Source organism: Chrysochloris asiatica, unplaced genomic scaffold (genome assembly GCF_000296735.1).
Source record: "Chrysochloris asiatica unplaced genomic scaffold, ChrAsi1.0 scaffold00058, whole genome shotgun sequence".
Lineage (NCBI taxonomy): Eukaryota > Metazoa > Chordata > Mammalia > Afrosoricida > Chrysochloridae > Chrysochloris > Chrysochloris asiatica.
The window spans coordinates 16,357,230-16,380,657 of NW_006408576.1; positions in this window are offsets into that span (position 1 = coordinate 16,357,230).

Consider the following 23,428-nt stretch of genomic DNA (forward strand, 5'->3'; position numbering starts at 1 on the left):
GTATGTTTAAAACCAAACAGAAATTTCCTGTTCCCCAGCACAAAATAAAATTCAAGTTTATAAAAGGGCCTGTAAAATCTCATAATCAAGCCCATTAGCTGAGCGAAATGCTCCACTTTGATTTTGTGGTGTTTAGCTTTCTTTTCTTAGCACCACTTCATTAGCGTGCTTTTAATGGATGTTCTTCCATCCTGCTTCTTGAAATTGCTGAAAAAGAAAACACATGGTTTTCAAGTATAAGATACAAGAGAATCATCGCTTCCCCTTTAAATATGGATGCTCAGAGAGAGTGAGGAATATAGGGGAACACATAAGACTATATATCAAGGTCCCAGATACCCTATCTGTCTGGAGTCTTTTATTGCATTTTTGTTCGCTGGAGATTGCTATAGAGATCTGTGCATTGCCAGTGGCCACACTGATTTCCAGCTCTTTGCTGTTTCAGAAGACCAGATTTTCTTGATTAATAACAAAAGGTTTTGTTGGGATCAGAGCTGTTTCCCACCATCTCTATGCAAACCCCGGCAACACTAACTGTGTACATTAGCATTTCAAGGCGCTTCCTATTAAGGATGGCAAGAAAAGCTCCTCTTGGTGGGTAAAATCCATTTTGTCCTCTCTTGTGACATCTGTTCTAACTTTTAAAGCCAGAAAGGAAACTAGATAATGCCAGAGTCCTTTGATTTACAGTACCGGCCCTTGGGATGTTACCGTGCGCTCTAAAAGCATGTAACCTTTCTGGAAGTGCCGGAGCGGTATGCACATGAGCATCTACAGCAGATACCCTGGCCCATGAGGAGAGCTCCTCAAGTAATTCTTCATGTGTCATTCAAACTTTTCATTCTTTTTTCATGCTTTCTGAATTAGATTTTCAATTACTTCTAAAGCTCACAATACTAAATATTTTGATTTAAAAAAAAAACTTGAATGTTAATGGCTGCATATGCTATTGTGTTTTCTCATCCCTCTAAAGTTAATTTTGCTTTTGTGGAGTGCAGAAATCGAAGTAAAGTCAGTTAGTCAACTGAAATATGTACACAAATATGTAGAAAACCCCACAAGTGATAGCAGAAGAAATAGAATAAAATGAGCCCTGCAGTGTCCCTATTTCCTCCCGCCATCTGTGCCGCTAGCTCTTAGGTCTCTTACATTGGTCATCCTGGAGACAAAGCTAAAGGCAGATTCCAGCAGTTTTTCCATTCACTATTCATTCAGAGTTCCATCAGCTCCATGTGCATTCAGCCAACTGCTGTGTTAAATCAGGGCCTTTTCCCAGAATTGACATGGTAATGAAGTCATGGTTTTGCTCACAGAAAAGACCTCCATAGGTATGCCCCTCTCTGACAAATCCACCCTTTTCACCCCGTTGAGGCCTGAAAATTATCTCATAACATTACAACATCTGTGCACAGGGTTTCTGCCTTTTGGAGCTGGGCATGTTTATTACTCGACCATGCCTCCCACACTGGTGGGAGCAGAGTGGGGCCAGCCTGTTTCTCTGAGGGCTGGAGCCTGCTCGCCTAAACCCTCCTCTAGCTTTTGTGCTGGGAAAGCTGCTTCTCCTTGAAATGCTGGTGTCTGGATTCTGAGCACCAGGAAGTTTTGTTTGATCATTTTCAGGAGTTAAATGTGGACAACAGTTAAATTATTTCATGTGAACTTTCTTTTAGAGAATCTTATAATTAGCGGAGTCCTGGTGTGGTGCTGTAGGATAAGCAATGGACTGCTAACCACAGGTTGGAGGTTCAAACCCACCAATCACTCCTTGGAAACCCTACACAGGATCGCTATGAGTCAGAACCAACTCGATGGCACTTAACAACAAGAACATAATTAGCCCAGGCAAAAAAAGAGAGAAAAAAACACAAAGTAAAGCAAGCAAATAGCACTTAACAACAACAATAACAAAATGTATAAAAGAAGTTCTGGTGTAGCAATGCTGTAGGGTAAGCCCTGGACTGCTAACCATAAGGTCAGTGGTTCAAACCTACCAGCTGCTCTTATACAGAATTGCTATGAATCAAAGCTAACACAGTGGCACTTAACAACAAACATATATACATATATGCGCATTATCATTATATATATGCATTCTCATTATATATGCATTATATGTGTGTGTGTGTGTGTTTGTGTGTGTATTTATATGTTGTTGTAAAGTGCAGAGTCAATTCCGACTCATAGCACCTTGTACAGGGTTTCCAACTAGCAGCTGGTAGATTTGAACTGGCAACCTTATAGTTTGCAATCCTGTGTTTATCCTATAGCACTATACCAGGGTTTGGGTGGAAAGAGGATCGAACTAATGAATTTTGCCCAGACTCCAGCAAATGACATTTGCTCAACTAATAATTGTATTTGAACTTTATTTCAACAGGCCCAAGTCAATAAAATCCAAGGAGAAGCACTGAGGTTGGGGAAATTTATATAAGGACGACACCATCTGCAACTTATATGTGTTCTGCCCTGATACAATGATTTCATTTAATTTGATTTGACATTTAAGAGCCCTTTTTGGAAGGAAAAATGAATATTTCTATATTCTATTTGCAATAACCTCACCTGCCTCTGCACATGGCCAAGAAGAATAAATGTCACATTCATTGCAAACAGTTGTGCACCATACCACAGAGCAAGTCGGCATCATTCAGAGACAGTGAACATGGGCATATCTGAGGGCCCCTTTGGGCCCTAGGTGCTCAGGCTTGTTTTGTTTTGTTTTCCCTTGTCTAAATTTAAATGATAGTTAGAATAAAATTCTCTCAGCTAAGTATGAAATAAGTTTTTGGCTGACAACCAAGATGTACAGGGCAGATCATTCAGTCAAGCATCCCAGAATCCAGGTTTGTACTGCAGAGGGACAGTGATGATGAGGCCTTCAGAATCCAAGCTCTCTGCAAGCTCTTTGTCCCTCTTTCGATATAGCTCACACATTTTTAGGTCAACATTAAACTGTTCTGACTGCACCAATCTGGGAATGTATTCTTAAACATTTTTCCTTCAGTCATCCTTGAAAATCCAGAGACCCTGGGTGGTACAAACAAACCGTTAAGTGCTGGCCTACTAACCAAAAGGTTGGCAGTTCCAACCCACCCAAGAGGTGCTTCAGAGGAAAGTCTGAAATGTTGCAGCCATTGGAAACACTACGGAGCAGTTCTGCTCTGTAACACATGGAGTTGCTCTAAGTCAGAATTGACTCACCAACTATGGGCCATCCTTGAGCAAGAAGCCATCTGCCCTGTCTACCCTTCATAGAGAAGCTGGGGTTACCCTTCTTAAACAGAGGTCATAGACTTGGCTACAAGTTGAATGTCTCATTCCCAGAGTGTAATGTAATTGGTTTGGGGTGCAGTCTGGGCATGGGGATTTCTCAGAGCTCTCAGGGGAGTGTCCCGTGCAGCCGGGGAAGAAAGCATAGATCTGATCTCTATGCAGCCGGGGGAGATAACATCGATCTGATCTCTGTGATTTTGAGGCTCACACGCTCTTCAGTGTCTTCCTACTATGCAACAGCCTATGTCAGCACCACCCACCTTTAAGGCTCATCTCCCATCTTCCCTGCCCCTGCTCTGGGCCCTGAGCTTTCAAGAACCCCAAGCTAACCCTCAACTGGCTGAGTTCTTCCCCATACAGCTATAGATCTGTAGGGCCAAGGAGGTCTACCGACAAGTAGTCCATGCCCCAACTTCTAAATCTTGTTCTTGGTAGCTGAGACTCCAAAAATCTCAGCCCAAAAGGCCTGATTCCTTTTTTGGGTCTGAACAGGCCTTCTTCCTAAGTGTATCTAGGGAGACCATGTCACTGATTTACACACACCTATGCCTGTGTGAGAGTTCTGGTGTGGTGCTGTGGGTTAATGCGCCAAACAGTAAAGCTGTTTGAACTGCAAGGTCAGTGGTTCAAGTTCGCCAGCTGCTTCTTGGAAACCCTATACAGGGTTGCTATGGGTCGGAACTGACTCAACAGCACTTAACAACAACAACAATGCCTCTGTGGGCTAATTAATGTGCTGGACTGCAAAGTCGGTTTGAACTGCAAGGTGGGCAGTTCAAGCTCCTCGAAAACTCTATGCAGGGGTCACTATGGGTGAGAACCAACTCGACGGCATTCAACAGCAACAACATACCTGAGAGGTGATGTAAGCCCTGGTGGCACAATGGTTAAGTGCTTAGCTGCTAACTGAAAAGTTGGCAGTTCAAACTCACAGCGGCTCTGTGGGAGAAAATAGCTGGTAATCTGCTCCTGTAAAGATTGTGGTCAAGGAAACCCTATGGATAGTTCTTCTTTGTCCTATAGGGCCACTATGTGTTGAAATCAACTTGAAGGCACACAAAGACAAGAGTCCTGTGGGTTAGCCAATGGATATGTGGAAGAAGCTTGGATTTGAATGCTGTGGGGTTTCCACAGGCACATTGAAGGACTTCTCCACAATGCTGCACACACCTAGACATGAGATGAAGGAGGGAGAAGGCCAAAGCTCAGGGACCTCTGCTTTACCTTCTCCTGGGCCCTGAAAATATTAGAAACCTGCTCTACTCCCTTTACCTGGCATCTGATACCGCCAGTCATGACTCCTCCTCAAGGCAAATAGTTTTGGGACCGGGGCTGACGGGATACAAAACATAGGCCTTTGAAGTGGCTTACAATTTTTCCCAGGCCCTCAGAGAGTCTTCCTGTGATAGATGACAAGGAGTTGTGAATCTAGAAGCATGTCCTCATTTCTTGATTTCCCCAACAATCTCTTTCCCTGGTTTTATTGTCCACCAAAACTTGGCTTTCTTTCACACCACAGCTCTGCTCTCAGGTAAACAACACTTTTCCAGAAGCACTAAAGTTTCATACTAGTACTTTGAGGAGATCTTCTGAGTCCTGCAATGGCTGAGCAGACATACTAGCATGTGATCTTGGGCAAATATGGACCTCAGGGACTTGTCTCCGACATGGTCAACACCAACACATTACTTGGAACAGCATTTTCTCTACATTGAGATTCCAGTGCAAAACTAAGCCATCCTTCTTTTATTTCTCTAAATTTTATTCATTTTGTTTTTGTTTGAAGCATACACAGCAAAACATATACCAATGCAACCATTTCTACATGTACAATTTAATGACATTGATTACGTTTTTCAAGTTGTACACTGGTTTCACCTTCCTTTTCTGAGTCCCTTCCTCATTAACATAATCTCACTGCCCCCTAAAATTCCTATCTAATCTTTCAAATTGTTGTTGTCAATTTGATCCTACATAGATAATTCTTTGAAGAGCATAATGCTTACAGCAAATCTTTTTCATTAGTTAAGCTATTGGTCAGTTTTAAGAAGGTATCAGTGAATATTTTTGGTTTCAGTTTTAAAGATTCTCTCAGGGTGATAGTTATAGGAATTTTCCAACCTTCATAGTTTTCAGAAGTCTGGAGTCCATGAGAATTTTGGATTTTATTTTGCAATTTCCCTTTTTCCATTAGAATTCTACTTTGATATCTTTGATCCAGGTGTTCAGTAATAGTAGCTGGGCACCATCTAGTTCTTCTAATATCATGGCAAAGGAAGCAGTTATTCATGGAGATAATTAACAATAGATTCCACATATGACACATTCTACTCCTGACTCATATTCTTCCACTGTTGTTCTAGGTAAATAGAGAACAATTGTTGTGCTTTGGATGGCTGCTTGCAAACTTTCAGACTGCAGGTACTGTACAATGAACTAAGAGGTAGAACAGAACCATTAAACACGTTATTAGTCCAATTAAGTAGGATGCCCCATGAAACCTAAACCTCCAAACCAAGGTACCAAACCCTAGAAATGTTCAGTTGTACATAAACAACCTCATCGGCTGCTTTTTCCTTTTGTCTTTGTTATAAATATATCTATCACACAACTTTTGGCAATTCAACTTTTTACAGTTGTACAATCTATTGACAGCAGTAACAATAATCCAACAAATGACTTGCAATTTTACCTTTAATCAATGTGATTTATCAATCACAGTTAGCCCCCTTTTCCCTCTCCCTCTTGCACCTGGTAACCAATAATAAATGCTAGTCTCCATATACATTTGCTTTTTCTTGTCTTTTTATATAAGTGAGGTCATACAATATTTATCCTTTTGTGATGGGCCTACTTCAGTCAGCATAATGTCTTCAAGCTCCATTCATACTGTAGCATGTATCAAGACTACATTTCTTACAGGCTGAGTAGTAGTCCTTTGTATGTATGCACCACATTTGTTGACATTCATTTAGGTTGTTTCCACTGTTTGGTTTTGTGAATATGCTGCAGGCAACATTGGTGTACAAGTCTCTTTTTGAGTTTCTGCTTTCAAATCTTTTGGGTATATACCTAGGAGTAGAATTACTGGGTCATATAGGAGTCCCGGTGTGGCGCTGTGGGCTAATGCGTCAGACTACAAAGTTGTTTGAACTACAACATCGGTGGTTCAAGTTCACCAGCTGCTCCTTGGAAACCCTATACAGGGTCGCTATGGGTTGGAATCTACTCAATGGCAATTAACAACACCACATAATAGTTCTAAGGAGCCCTAGTTGTGCTGTGGGTTAAGCATTGGTACACTAAACAATAGGTCAGCAGTTCAAACTCCACCAACCATTCCTTGGGAGAAAGATAAGGCTATGTGTTCCTTTTAGATTGACAGTTCCAGGGGCCTTCAGAACAGTTCTACTCTATAAGGTCACTATGAGTTGAAACTGACTCAATTGTCATGGGTATGGTAGGTCTACTTGTAGTTTTTGAGGAAACTCCACATTGTTTTTCACAACAGCTATACCATTTTGTATTCCTATGAACAGTGGATAAGGGTTACAATTTCCTCACATCCTCACCAACATTTATTATGTTCAGTGTTTTGCTTTTTTTTTTGTAAACTTAGACATCTTGTTGCTGTTGTTAGGTGCCGTCAAGATGGCTCTGACTCATAGTGACTCTACTATGTACAACAGAAGAAGACACTGCCCAGTCCTGCACAATCCTCACACTTGTTATGCTTAAGCACACTGCTGCTGCCATTGTGCCCATTCATCTTGTTGAGGATTCTTCCTCTTTTTCACTGACCCTCCACTTTACCAAGCATAATGTCACTCTGGTCCCTCCTGATATCATGGCTGAAATGTGAGAAATGAAGTCTGGCCATCCTGGCTTCTAAGGAGCATTCTGGCTGCACTTTCTCCAATACAATTTGTTTGTTCTTCTGGAAGTCCACATACTTTGAGTATTCTTCTCCAGCATCATAACTCAAATGCATCAATTCTTCTATGGTCTTCCTTATTCATTGTCCAACTATCCCATCAACATGAGGCAACTGAAAATATCATGACTTGGGTCAGGTGCACCTTAGTTCTCAAACTGATATCTTAGCTCTTGAACATTTTAAAAAGGTCTTCTGCAACAGATTTGCCTAATGTAATGTTCCATTTGATTTTTGACTGCTGCTTCCATGACCAATGATTCTGGATCCAAGCAAAGTGAAGTCTTAGACAATCTCAATATTTTCTCCATTTACCTTGATCTATTCATTGGTCCACATGTGAGGATTTTTGTTTTCTTTACATTGAGATGCAATCCATTGTTGTATCCTACTGAAGGTTGTAGTCTTTGATCTTCATCATTAAGTATCTTAAGTCTTCTTTGCTTTCAGCAAGCAAGGTTCTATCATCTACATATCGCAGGTTGTTAATGAATCTTCCTTCAATCCTTATGCTACATTCTTCTTCATGTATTCCATTTTATCATATTCTTTGTTCAACATACAGACTGAATAAATATGGCAGAAGAAGACAGCCCTGGTGCACATCTTGCTTGATTTTAAAACATTCAGTATTCCCTTTTTCTGTTCAAATAGCTGCCTTTATGTCTATGTACAGGTTCCTCATGAGTACAGTTAAGTGTTTTGGAATTCCCATTCTTCACTGTGTTATCTATAGCTTATCATGATCCACACAGTCAAAAGAGTTTGCATAATCAATAAAGCACAAGTAAACATATTTCTGGTAGTCTTTTCTTTCATCCAGTCCAGACATCAGAAATCTGGCATTAGAAATCCAGCTTGAATTTCTCTTGATGTACTATTACAGCCATTTGTGAATTATCTTCATCAAAATTTTACTTGCACGTAATACTAATGATATTGCTTGATAATTTTTGCATTCTATTTGGTCGCTTTTCTTTGGAATGCACACAAATATGGATCTCTTCTAGTCAAATGGCCAGGTAGCTTTCCACTAAATTTCTTGGCATAGATAAGTAAGCACCTCCAGTGCTGTATCAGTTTGTTGAAAGATTTCTATTTGTATTCCATCAATTCCTAGAGCTTTGTTTTTCACCAAAACTTGCAGTGCAACTTGAACGTCTTCTTTCAGTACCATTAGTTCTTCATCATATGCTACCTCTTGAAATGGTTGAACAGCAACCATTTCTTTTAGGAACAGTAACCCTGTATATACCTTTCACCTTCTTTTGATGCTTTCTAGATTGTTCAATATTTTTCCCATGGAATCTTTTAATATTGTAAGTTGGTGGTTGAACCATCAACCTTGCAGTTTGCAGTCCAGTGTTTATCCTACAGTAAAGTTTGGAAAAAGTATGTTATGTGACTTCAGCATCACTGCCTCCTGAACACTCCAGATACTTTTCTGTGACATATTCATTTCAAGTTTAGGATTCTTTGATGTCTCAGGTTTCCCCTTTCACATACTGTCTCTTGAATTTTTTCTTCAGTTCTTTCAGCTTGAGAAATGCTGAGTGTGCTCTTTCCTTTTGGTTTTCTAACTCTGGGTCTTTGCAGTTCATTATAATACTGGACTTTGTCTTCTCAAGCTGTGCTTGAAATTTTCTGTTCAACTCTTTTACTGAAAGAGCAAAGATGCCACTTTGAGGACTAAGGTGCATCTGACCCAAGCCATGGTATTTTCATTCACTTCATATGCATGTGAAAGTTGGACGATGAGTAAGGAAGACCAGAGAAGAATCTATGCATTTGAATTATGGTATTGGCAAAGAGTATTAACAAACTTACCTGTCTTGGAAAAAGTACAGCCAGAGTTCTCCTTAGAAACAAGGATGGTGAGACCTCATCTATCGTACTTTGGACATGTTGTTAGAAAGGTGAAGGACTTTGTGCTTGGTACAGTGGAGGGTCAGTAAAATAGAGGACAACCCCCAAGGAGATGGATTGACACAGTGGCAACATCAATGAGCGCAAACAGAAGATGACACAAAACTAGACTGTTTCATTTGGTGTACATAGGGTGACTATAAGTCACAACCAACTCAAAGGCACCTAACAACAATAACAGATTCTTGTCAGATATACGCCAAAGATGTTCTCCCAGTTATTAGCTTGTTGTTTCAGTTTTTTTTTTTTTGGCAAAGTCTTTTGATGAAGAAAAGTTAATATTTATGAAGTTCCATGTATTTTGCTATTTGTACTTTTGTTAAATTAGATAACCCACTGTTGAAAGCTAAGCCTGGCCATGTTGCCCCTGTTTGTTCTTCTAAGAATTGTATGGTTTTAGTTTGCACATTTAGATCCTTAATATCTTTTGAATTTATGTATGGTGTGAGGTATGGATCCTGTTTCATTTTTGTGCATGTGGAAATCCAACTTCCCCAGCACCAATTATTTCTTTCCCTATCACATGGACTCGACGGCACTTAACAACAACAACAACAACATCACATGGACTTAGCACTCTTTTCAAAAGTCAATTGATCAGTTGTAAGTGTATTTTTGGAATCTCAGTTCTATGCTATTGGTCTGTGTGTCTATTTTATAACAGTACCAGACTGTTTTGATTACTATAGCTGTATAGTATATTATAAAATCAAGACGTGTGAGTCCTCCTATTTCTTCTTCTCTTTCAACATTGTTTTAGCTATTTGGGGCCACTTGCCACACCATATGAAGTTGAAGATTGGTTTACTAGCCCATCCCTCTTACCACAGGCCTCTGTAGGCACAAGTACTTGAGAGCTGAGATTTATTTTCTCACTAGGCTTCTACCACATCCCTAGACAGCACTGCCTGACAAGACCAGGCAAAACATAAACCACTTTCCGCAGACTTCCACGGCCTCTTCTAAGGTCATGAGGAGTGTTGAGTTTCAGCCAATTTGTGACTCACCAAGGCTAGAACCCCTAAGCCACCAGTCTGCCCTGCTCTCCATTATCCTTAAAGTCTCTCCTAGCCTTTCACCAGCTTCACAGCCTTAACTCAACTCAGTAGATGCCACAGAAACAATACACAGAATTACATTACAGTGTGACTTTCCCAAATCTGAGGCAGGTTCCAGGACTCCACAGGTATCACTCCTCTGAGCTATCATCGCAAAGCTCCACTCATCACCTCAGGAGTGGGAACACTGCCTACTTGGTGAAGAGCCAGGGCCTTCATTCCAGTGGCATCTACTCAGTTGCCTCAGCTCCTTCTCAATGAGTCATCAGCTCAATCCCCTTTTCCCAGACTCTACTCCTTCCTTCATCTCCAGCCTAATGTTTATGATACCAGTCTTTCCTCAGGAATTTCACAGCTGATGTCTCTGCCAGCAGCAACCTTGCCCCATCACACGCTCACTTTCACTAGCTGAAATAACTTGCCAACACCCAAGGAGAATGGGTAATCCATTGTGCCACAGAGAGTCCATGCAAATACTTCTGGTGCCTCAGGGCCCAACAGTTCAAAGGTTCAAAACTTCTACACAGAAGATTCCTCACTAGATACTGAATTAAAATAAACAACAACTTAGGCCCTGCTTGGACTTCAGCATCACTGCTTCCTGAACACTCCAGATACTTTTCTTTGACACATTCATTTCAAGTTTAGGATTCCTTGATGTCTCAGGTTTCTGCTTTCATATATTGTCTCTCTCACCTTTATTCATATACTCATCATTGCTGTCCCAAAGAACTTCTGCCACATGCAACATGATACTTTTCCCAAAATCCAGTAGTAGTATTCCCATCAATAAAAGTTATTTGGAAACGTGTGAGGGAGGTGTGCTAGGGAGATCTTACTCCAGGTCTATGGCCCTGTGTGGTCCCATACAACATCTGAAACTATTTGCTTGATCTCAAGGAAAGAACTTGACATTTACCTTCATCTCAGATGTACCCACCATGATCCCAACTCCTAAACTTGGCTTATCATCCTCCAAAGGATAGTAGAGTAGTATCCTCTTTGTTATTGAAAACCTCTGTCTCCCAAGATGGCCACAGCAATCCTTTCTTATCTATTCTTCCTCTTCTTGAACATGGCTTGTTTTGACAATGTTGATTCTGACTCACAGCGACCCTGTTTCCAAGGAGTGGCTAGGGGATTTGAACCACCAACCTTGCAGTTTGCAATCCAGTGTTTATCCGACAGTAAAGTTTGGCAAAAATAATGTTATGTGACTTGTAGAAGCCTCCATTTTCACCCCCTTGGAAGGCAGTAACTCAGAGAACTGAATGTAGAGAGACTCTCTGGAGAGAGGAGGGGACCATATAGAGGAGACTGAGGTGCCCCAACCAACATCCAGTACCAAGACTCCAGTCCATAGAGAGGCCATTGTGGATCCTCCAGTCTCAGATGAGCTGCCCTGATACCCTGACCCACAGAACTATGACCAACAACATGGCATTGTCTTACGTCATTCTGTCTTGGGGTTCTTTACTATAAAGCAACAACAAGCTAAAACATCTTTATTTCAATCTGGATCATTTCTTGGATTCTAATTTACCAGTGTTTTATTTCTGTTTTCGGCTTTCCCTGTTTTATGACCTTCCTAAATCTTTGTTCATTGCTTCTCCAGAAGTCCAGTTTAGCCAAACAATCCATGCCCTGTAGTCTTATTACAAAACCTATTTGTCTTCCTTAAATATCCCAGAACAGTAAAACTAAAATTATCCTCAAATTACTTTGGCTAGTGTGACGGAATAACCTCTTCATACGCATTTAACTTCCTCATTTCGTTGACTTGAGTTTAAAGAAAAACATATGTACAGATCACTTTGAAGACCTACTTTTTGGTAAAATGTTTCATATTCATCACTTTTCTTCTTTCTGCCAGCATTTTCCCCCATTTCAGGCATTCAGTGCCTGGATACCTCCTGATTCTCCTACCCCCTTACCTCAGTACCTTCAGGCTTTCCTGACAGCTTCTCACCCTCTTACCTAATTTTATCTGTTGTTTGACAGAGCACACTCCATTTATCTATGATTCAATCCAAACAAACTCCATAGGTGGTCAACAAATGTTTGTTGAGTGAGCTCTGCTTGGTAGGGATCCTCTGAGGCTGAGGCCCTCACCTAAATCCTTTCCTAATCTACTTCCCTTCTAGCCACATAATTGTGTATTACGACACTCTCACCTTTTCCAAATGTCCTGCCATGTCCAGTTTTGTAGTTTTTCTCGCCCTTCCCTGGAACCACCATGTAAGCAGCCAATCAGATTCTGGCAATCATTAGTCCTGTTCTTCCCACAGTACCTAGGAACAGAGGGAAATACACAAACACACACATTCAGACAAGTTACTTTTTTCAAGCTCAAGTTCTACTGTTGTTGTTGTTAAGTGCCATTGAGTTGGTCCCAACTCATAGTGACCCTGGATAGAGTTTCTGAGGAGTCACTGGTGAGTTTGAACCATCAACCTTGTGGTTCGAACTGACCTTGTGGTGGAGTGATGAATCAACAAAAAACATTTTAGCACCAAATAGGAGTCCTGGTGTGGCACTGCTGGTTAATGCTCTGGACTGCAAAACCCGCTTGAACCAGGAGGTCTGTGGCTCAAGCTCACCAGCTGCTCCTCAGAAACCCTACGCAGGATCGCTATGTGTCGGAACCCAACTCGACGGCACTTAACAACAATAACAACAATTTAATTTTAAGCAGTTGGGTAGCATAAAAGGCTAAGCACTCAGCTAGAAGCTGAAAGGTTGGCAGTTCAAACCCACAACCTTGAAAACTATCCCTATGGAGTTGTTCTACTCTGCACACATGGGGTTCTCTGTGAATTGGAATCAACTCAGCAGCAACTAGCAATAATTCAATTTTAATCATTCAACAAATGCCCACCCGACCACATACTAAGAAAACCATGCAAGGCATAAATAAGTAAAACATGGTTCTTGACCTTGCAGAGCTCACAACTGGTGAGGAAAAGACACAGGAAACTATACAATGCAGTGTGATCAGAAGTGAACACAAGTGCTTTGGGAAGGGCAGAGATGGCCCAAGGGGGGCAGATTAAGAGAGCTTCATACTGAAGGGCATATTTGAGTTGGCCCTTGAAAGATGAGTTGTCAGATAGTGAAAAGAGAAAGGGGAAGGCAAGGAGGACAAAGGCAATCCAGAGCCAGGAAAGAGCCTGGCTGGTTGAAGAATCCCAAACTGACCTGGAGGCAAAAAGAAAGGAGTCTGGAAAGGTGGATTGAGTCCAGGTTGTATAGTACCTGATTTCCCTGATGGCAGATTATGAACATGTTCTATTCCTAAATCTGACTGTAAATTGAATGTGTTTGTAACTTGAAGCAATTAAGAATGGCTCATATCAAGAGAAAGGCTAGGTGCTGGTGGCCAGAAGGCAGGCTTGCAGAATGTGCCCTTTGGTTGTTTAAATGATTATATACTCCTGAGTGGGGTTTTTTGTACATCAGACAAATAAAACAGAGGGAATAGAAACAAATACTGTTGAATGGTGATGGATGGAGGGGATTACAAACAAAATATGATAGAATGAGTGCAAAACTGATGTTCTCCCATGTAAATGATCACTCAATTCACAATAAAAGCTTAAAAAAAAAGGGTTCATATCTAACATCAGTCAAATGTTTATCTTAGTATATAGTTTATAGTATATGATTCTGTGCATAAAAAATTAAATACTTCGAGATACACTAAAACATCTTTAACAACATAATATAATAATAATAATGTTTTGATGTTTATTGCAAAGTAGTGCCCCTCTTTATTATGAATTATTTACATGCCTTGAGTTTTTAGTGGATTGGCTTTAGCGGATTGGTTCAGAACTGCTTGTTGTTGTTGTTGTTATGTGCCATCGAGTCGGTTCTGACCCATAGCGACCCTGTATAGGGTTTCCGAGGGTGTAAATCTTTACGGGAGTAGAAAGCCTCATCTTTCTCCCGCAGAGCAGCTGGTAGTTTCGAACCGCTGACCTTAAGGTTCGCAGCCCGATTCGTAACCACTACGCTACCAGAGCTCCTTCAGAACTGCTGGTGGTATGTAAATCAGATGTTCATAGTCCAAGGAACTGCCTGTACTTCCATTAATGAATCTGAGCTAATGTGATCCCAATGCTGTTAAGCTGATGACAACTCATAGTGACCTTGTAGAACAGATTAGAACTGCTCCATGGGGTCTCTGAGGCGTTAAATCTTCGTGGAAGCAGACTGCCTCATCCTTCAGGGAAGACGTTGGTGGGTTTCAACTATGGGCCTTTCAGTTAGCAGCCCAGTGTCACCAGAGGTCTTCTGCTAACGTGATTCTGATAACTAATCTTACAGTGGTCAGCCACAGGGTCAGGACTAGACTGAGGACTTGAGACCAGTGAAGCCTTGAGCGCAAAGCTTAAGGGGGTGTCAAAAAACTCAGTGATAGAGAGAAATAATATCTCAAGGCAATAGTTCTAAAAATCAAAGTTAATGCCAAAATCCACAATGAGCAAAATATCAGATTTTATGATAAAGTTAGGATTGGTATCACTGATTATTCCTTTTGCCTATGGCTCCAAGATGTCTCAGCACTGCTCTGTTATTGATACTGTCCTTATTTAAATTTTGACATTTACTCATCATGGGTTTTGGTTTATTTTTTGCATAAACTTTTCTTATATACTTCATTAAAATATTCGTTTTCCAGCTATAATTCTGAGACAGTATTTTAACCCATAGGAATGGTGGCATCCATAGGGAACTTCCAAAGCCCACTGCAGTTGAATAGATTCAGCTCATAGTGACCCTATACAGAGTTTCCAATACTGCAAATCTTAATGAGAGCAGACAGCCTCATCTTTCCCCAATGGAGTGGCTGGTAGGTTTAAACAGCTACAACAATACCATCATGGAAGCAATAGTCAAAAATCAAACACAATATTGCATTAGGCAAAAGATCTCTTTAAAGTAATAAAGAGCAAAGATATCACTTTGAACTAAAGTACACCTGGCCCTACTCATGGTATTTTCAATTGCCTCATATGCATGTAAAAGTTGGACAATGAATAAGGAAGATCATAAAAGAATTGATGCATTGAAACTATGTTGTAGGCAAAGAATAATGAAAGTACCATGGACTACCAACAAAAAAACAAAAAAAATCTTGGGAGAAGTGTAGTCAGAATTCTCCTTAGAAGTGAGAATAACGAGGCTTGTCTCTCATAGCTTGGACATGTTATCAGGAGGAACCAGTCCCTAAAAAAAGGACATCATGCATGGTAAAGCAGAGGATCAGTGAAAAGAGGTAGACTCCCAATTAATACAGTGGTTGCAACAAAGAGTTCAAACATAAGAATTGTGAGGATGGTGAAGGACCGAAGAGTGTTTCATTCTGTTGTGCATACGGTCACTATGAGGTGAAACCAAGTCAATGGCACCTAAAAACAACATAGAGAGTTTTTGCATGTTCAAAATATTCTGCTAAGCCCCTTACATGGATTATATTGCTTAATCTTCATAGCAACAATTTTAGTTTTCTCTATTTTGAAATAAATAAACTGAGGATTTGCCAAGTTCACTACACTAGGTGGTAGAGTCTGGAGTTCAACCCTGGAACCTGATTTTGAACCACTTGCTTTCAACCGCCATGTTACATTGTTTTAGGAGCTAGAGTCACACAGTCCACTGATTATTAGAGTATCCTTGTTCTTGTAAATTAAACTTTCTGATTCTCAGTTTTCTCATCAGTATAATAGGGATATTAATATCTACCTCACAGGAGTGTTATAACAATTTGTTAAGATAAAATATGAACAGCATCTGATACAACCTTTCAAACGTAAGTTGTCAGTAACTTTCAGTTATGAAAATATTTAGTAAAAGCAATGTTTGATAACTAGAGTACTATAAAATACGATAAACTAAATTATGTTTTTCAAGTCCTATCTACATTTAACTCATTAACAACCTACAATATGCAGATGATACAACCTTGCTTGCTGAAAGTGAAGAGGACTTAAAATATTTACTGATGAAGATCAAAGAGTACAGCCTTCAGTATGGATTGCATCTTCAATGTAAAGAAAACAAAAATCCTCACCATTAGACCAATAAACAACATTCTTTTCAATGCAGAAAAGATTGAAGTTGTCAAGGACTTCATTCTTCTTAGATCAACCATCAACACTCATTGAAGCAGCAGTCAAGAAATGAAACAAAATATTGCATTAGGCAAATCTGTTGCACAAGACCTTTTGAAAGTGTTGAAGAGCAAAGATGTAAGCTTGAGGACTAAGGTGTGCCTGACCCAAGCCATGGTATTTTTAATAACCTCATATGCCTGAGAAAGCTGGACAGTTAATAAGGAAGACCATAGAAGAATTGATGCTTTTGAGTTATGATGTTAGAGGAGAATACTGAAAGTGCATGGGCTGTCAAAAGACCAACAGATGCATGTTGGATGAATTGCAGCCAGAGAGTGCTCCTTGGAGGCCAGGATGGCCAAACTTCATCTTTCATACTTTGGACTTATTGTCAGGAGGGACCAGTCCCTGGAGAAGGATATCATGTTTGACAAGGTGGAGGGTCAGAGAAAAAGAGGAAGACCCCCAGAGAGATGGATTGGCAAAGTGGCAGCATTGACTGGCTCAAGCATGGCAACAATTGTGAGGTTGGCCCAGGACCAGGCAGTGTTTCTTTCTGATGTGCACAGGGTCACTATGAGTTGGTACCAACTCGATGGCACCTAACAATAACATCTACATTTATAACCCTATTATCCCCAAATCACTTCACTCATAATGTGGGACAGATAGAAGCAACTAATCCAATATAAATTCCTATACTATCCATTTTATTACAGATTTAGATAAAATTTGCATACACCAAATACCAAAGTGAATTATTTTTATAAGCATTATATTTATTTTTATTGTCTAACAATGGATAGGTAAAATATATATTTCTCTATTACTATATTTCAGAGGTTTAGTTACTTAAGATATTCATTTGTGGAATGAAGTTTTTTGGGGTTTTTTAAAAGTTTTTATTGTGAATTATGTGATAGTTTACATGGGAGAACACCAGCTTTACATTCATCCTATCGTATTTCATTTCATTGCAATGATTACAATCCCCTCCGTGCATCATCAAACAACCAAAGGGTACACCCCGCAAGCCTACTGCCTGGCCGTCAGCACACAGCCCCTCTCCCTCCCTGAGTCCAGAGTTCCCAGCTGCTCCATCTCTCCATGTCATCATCTCTGCTTCCATCTCTGGCATCACTGTTTCTCTGGGTAGGGTCCCACACTCCTCTCTTCTCACTTAATGGTCCCAGAGTCCTCCACTCCTGGACTGCAAAGTCAACCATTCCCCTCCTTTTGTTACAAAATGTCTACCTTTACATTTCCAACCCTCACAGTCAGTCCTGATAGTAATTCTTCACTATTGTACCACAAGAGTCTTATCCCTATCTCCTTTCATCAGCCCTGTCCCATCAGATAGGTGGAATGAAGTATTTTAGATCAAGCTGTTTGCTACTGACCTAAGCTATTCTCATTTTTACTGTTAAAATGCAACTTTTTAAGAGTTCAGAGATATGGGTCTTTGTGCACTTGTTTTTACCAATAATCCCCTTTACTTCATTTCTGGGGAATCTGTGTGTGACATAGAAAACAGTTCCTGAAGACAGTCTATACCAAAAGTGCATTTATTTTTGTCCCTGGTACTAAGCAAACTCTTCTTTCCACAAACTGCATTCATCTATTCAAAAACAAAAATATTGTTAATTAAGTACAAGAACTAGAAACGTCTCTTCACACTGAAAGCTGTTCAACACCCTTTTCTTCTGTGACCTTAGAAACAAGTAAAATTTACACACCAAGAATTATAGCTGGATTGGGAGACCAGTGGATGTGTGTGTGCATCCTGCCGGAAGTCACGTGGTGTGCAGGAAGTTGCAATTATGAAGAGAGTTGAACTCCAGCAGAAGCTGAGCAGTGCATGCCTGATAAACCTTGGCTTATCAAAAGGAGGTGTGCAGAGATAAGTGTAGTAATTAATTGGATTGTAGATTTTAAAGGAAAAGGAAAGGAAACACCAGCAATGTAGGTGCCCCAGTACTTTTCTTAAAGGCACAGGCAGAATTAAGATAACCAGCCACTGGGTAGATCCACCAAAAAGGCCCCACAAGTGGCTGCTTTAAAGACTGTATTGTTGTTAGCTGCCTTTCACCTCAATTCATGACAACTGTAAACACAATGGAACTAGATATTTCCCAATCCTGTGCCATCCCCATGATCAGTTGTGGATCAGATGTGGTGATCAGGGTTCTCATCGGCTTCCTAGTCATCTTAGTATGGAAGCTTCCCTGAAACCTGTTCAGCAAGCCTCCAATGACATGGCTGTGCATGGTGTACTGACCAGGAATCAAACCCTGGTCTCCCACATGGGAGGACAGAATTCGACCACTGAGCCACCAATACCCATGAGACAGTGCCTTGGGGCCCCCCTCCTTTAATGGGGAATGGAGCATGGCCAGATCTTCTCCTGTGCAAACGATCCTCCTTTATAACCTACTCAACACATACATGTTAGCAAGTTATGGTCAAGATGTGTTTTCTACTACCATCAATGACTCCTTCTTAGCTTTTTTCAAGATAATTATCATTTCAAATGTGGTTTCTTACACTAGATCCTGAGCCAAGAAATGAATTTATTTTTAAAATTTAAGGAAGACAGCAAATTTCTCATAGAGGGACCAATTTCAGCTAATTTTAAGTAAGACTTTACACAAACAGTTAAAATGTATGCAAGGGGCTTTCAGAAAGTTCATGGAAAACATGCAACTAAAAGATAAAGGAATTTCACCACAAACTTTTAAAACCCCTAAGTCTCAGTAAAAGAGAATCCACTGAGTTCTGCAGACCTGACAATACGGTCACATGAAAATTCAGGGTTGCAGAGAGTAAAGGTGGGGCCTCTTAGAGAATCACCCTAAGGGAGAGAGGAGAATGTGCCTCTATGCTTGTTGTTATTGTTAAGTGCCATCTAGTCAGTCCTAGCAACCTGTATAGGATTTCCAAGGAGTGGTTGGTGAGTTTGAACCACTAACCTTGTGGTTCAAACTGACCTTGCGATCCAGTGCTTATTCTACAGTGCCACATCAGGACTTGCACCTAAATGCTATTTACCTTCATTTTGTTTTTTGTTTGTTAAGTGCCTTCCGGTCAGTTCTGATTCACAGAGACCTTGTGTAGGGTTTCTAAGGAATGACTGGTTTGTTTGAACCTCTGATCTTGTTTGGTGCTTATGACCTTACGGCACCACACAAGAACTCCATTTACCTTCATAATACCACAATATTTTCTGGGAACCACAGCAGTAACAGCCATTGTGACTTGTCACACATTAGCACTGATTGGCTGTTAGAACTACCAGCTGACTAGAACTACTAGCTAACTAGAGTGAGCCAGGTGCCTGGATTCTCCTTTCAAAGCCTACAAACACCTGATGAAGCTAAGCAGAAAGAGGAAAGCTCAGAGGAAATGCCTCTCCCCTCTGTGACCCTGAAAGAGACCCAATTGTAGCCTGCAGGGCTGAATGGAAAGATTTAGACAGGAATCACAAAACTGGGAGAACAAAAGCTTACACTCCATCTGTACTGTATGGTGGAAAGCCTGTTCCATTCAGTATCAGGAAAGCAGTGCTCAAGTTTGACAACATACCTGCTCTCCTAAGGAGGTCTGTTTACAGTTAAGGCTCCCTCCTAGAAATGAAACCCACCTGACCAGCTTTGAGGCTAATGTATTGCCATGGCATGCCCTCTCGCCTCCCACATACTGTAAACATTCCCTGACTAGGGGCTTCCTCTTTCACTTTCTCTGAAATGTCCCCCAAACAACTTCTGGTAGTCTCTCTAAAGAGTGAATCTTATCCTGTTAATCACCTGCTTCCCAACCACCGATGATCATCTTAAACCAAGCACTTACTGCTCACAAGGTCAGCTCCACACCCCTGAGTCCTTCAGGATTTGAGCTGGCCTGAGGCTCTGCTCTCATGTGGCCACACCCGGTGCATGAGGTGCTCCAAAGATCCCCACTGTGCCCCAATCATTATGCTCATACCTTTCTCTGCTTGAATACCCAGTACATAGACAACTCAAAGGAGTTTTGTGAGGAAGGAGTACATAAGATAAGCCATCTAAGGTATTTATGACAACCTCTATTATCTATTTATCTATCATCCATATTCAAATAATAATTATTATAATTGCTTACCACACCTACTCATCTTCTAGGATCCCTCTTCCTAGGAAGTCTGACCTCATATCCCATACTTACCAAGCTGGTTTAAGCCTTCTGCTCTAGGCTTCTCAAGCTTGCATCTCTCTTAGAATTTACTAAATTGCATTGTAATGTATATACTTGTTCATCTGCCTCACCCACAAAATTTTATCTTTCATCTTTGCTTTCTATGCTTCTCTTGTAGTAACACAACAACAACAGTTCTAGTTTTTGGAGTCCTGGTGTGATGCTGTAGGATAAGTGCTCAACCACAAGTTCAGTTTGAACTGCAGGGTTGGTGGTTCAAACTCACTAGAAACCCTGTAAGTTGGAATTGACTCAACAGCACTTATCAACAACAGTATTCTAATATTTGGCATTGACAGCAAAAAAAAAAAAAAAATTTCCATTGAATTAATTCTAACTCATGGTGACTCATAGATACTCAAGTTTAATAAATGAACACATTTATACCACCATAGTGGGCACACAAATGTTAATTTATTGTTGCAACTCTTCCTAAAGATATTTGCCAACCCTAATGCAGCATTCTGTTCCCCTGTGCTTGGAGGCTGTAATTACCAGAGAATTCCTGTTTGTCTAACCTGCCAGTGTCTGCTGCATTCTAAACTCATTCTTGCATTCAATCTGAAGTAGAGCTTGGGTTGGCCTTGTTAACCAACAACCTCTCTTCATTCACTTAAGACTGTCTCCATTCACCCCAGACTACAGACTAGCTGACTGCAAATTGCCCTGGCAAGTTTCATTAGCTTGTTCTGAAAACAAAAAGGTTACAGTTTCCCTAGGTTCCTGGATAGCACAAACAGCTAAGCACTTGAGTACTAGTTTTAATGTTACGCCTTTAGAAGTTCAACTACTAGCCGAACATTTGACTACTCAAACATACCCAGAAGTACCTTGGAAGACAGATCTAGTAGTCTTGAAAAAGGTCACAATCTTGAAAATCTGTGAACTATGGAGCACTATTCTACTCTGCACACACTGGGTTGCCATGATTTGGGAAACAACAACCAATTTTCTCTATAATTAATACTAGATAGATAGATAGATAGATAGATAGATAGATCCTTTTTTCAGAAAGAGTCTCAGGACTGGATTTCCTGGTCCCAGTATAACTTCAACTCTACACTTCAGGACCCAGTCTGTTTTGTTTCAGTCTATTAGCAATGTTGTTGCTGTTGTTAAATGCCATTGAGTCGGTTGTGACTTATAGTGACCCTGTTTAGGGTTTCCAAGGAGCAGCTGGTGAGTTTGAACTGCCGACCTTACAGTTCAAACCCATCCTGCCGCGCCATATGCAAAAACTAGCTTGAAATATCTTATAATGCAGTATTTCCCTGACACAGATGTGCAACACTTCTTCCACTGGATTTAAGGAGTGCTGAGTAATTTTTCTGCAGAAAAGGAGTTGAGAAGGTTAATGCCTTCCATAACACTTGATGAGTACTTGAAGATTGTTATTCAATCACCCCTGACCTTTCCCCCAATTAAATAACCTCAATTTCTTTCATCTTCCTTCCAAAGGATCATTAACTCAGCAAGAGGAGAGAAATTTTCATAGCATTCAAAAAGGCATTGAGGAAACTAGCTCTCTCCAGAGTGAAGAAAGATTTGGTATGATTTGTAGGTAAGATTGTATTATAGGTGGAAGAAGGAGCTAGACATTAAGATTTTCATTTTTGTGCAAATTTCAGTGGTGCATCCCTCCTGGGGCAAATGTTCAACTTCCTGATCAATCATGGACTAGCTCTGAAAACACTGATTTCCTTTAGGTGATAAATCAGGACATTGTATGAGTAGGAGCGCTTCCTGGGGATACACTTCCAAAGGAGTGGCATTAAAACTAATGAAAAAGAAAATGTGCCCCCTTCTCCCACCCCTTTTGTAATGGCAACAATAACTTTCAAAATTAAGAACAGGGATGATAAGATTTCCAAAAGCATGGTACCTTTGGGCAATACAACAGCAAAAGAGACCCTAATGCTCAGTCATAACATTCATATAATGCCTATATCCTTCCAGCTTCCACTTTTGCCTTGCTTTGGGAAATGAGTAAGTCAAGAGCCATAATTTAAAAAAAAAAAAACTTCTACATCTTTCAACCTTAAAGTTATTGTTGTTGTTAAAAAAGGTCTAAAGACGTCTCTCCAAATCATTTTCCACTCATCGCAACCCCATGCAATTGTAGAACTGTCTCATAGGGAGGGTTTTCTTGGCTGCAATCTTTACAGAAGCAGATAGCTAGGTCTTTCTCCCACAGAGCAACCGATGCTATTGCTGTTGCTAGGTGCCATTGAGTTGGTTCCAAATCATAGCAACCCGATGCACAACAGAACAAAACACTGCCTGGTCCTGCACCATCCTCACAACTGTTGTTATGGATGAGCCCATTGTTGCTGCCATTGTGTTAATCCATCTCCTTGGGGGTCTTCCTCTTTTTCATTGACCCTCTACTTTATCAAATATGATGCCCTCTCCAGGGACTGATCCCACCTGACAACATGTCCCAAGAATGACAGACAAAGTCTAGCTATCCTGACTTCTAAGGAACATTCTGGCTGTATGCTGCCCAAGACAGATTTGTTTGTACTTCTGATAGTCTGTGGTACTTTCAATAGTCTTCTCCAACACCTTACTTCAAATGCATTGATTCTTCTAATGCACTAATTTTTCTTTGGTCTGTCCTATTCACTATCCAACTCTCACATGCACATGAGGCAACTGAAAATACCATGGCTGGATGCACCTTAGTCCTCACACTGGCATCGTTTCTCTTGAGCACTTTAAAGAGGTCTTGTGCAGCAGATTTGCCTAATGCAATATATATTGTCTGATTTCTTGACTGCTGCTTTCATGAGTGCTGATAGTGGATCCAAGCAAAATGAAGTTTTTGACAACTACAATTGAACCCACGAATGGGGAGACTGGGTGGGTTCCAACCACCAACATTTTGTTTA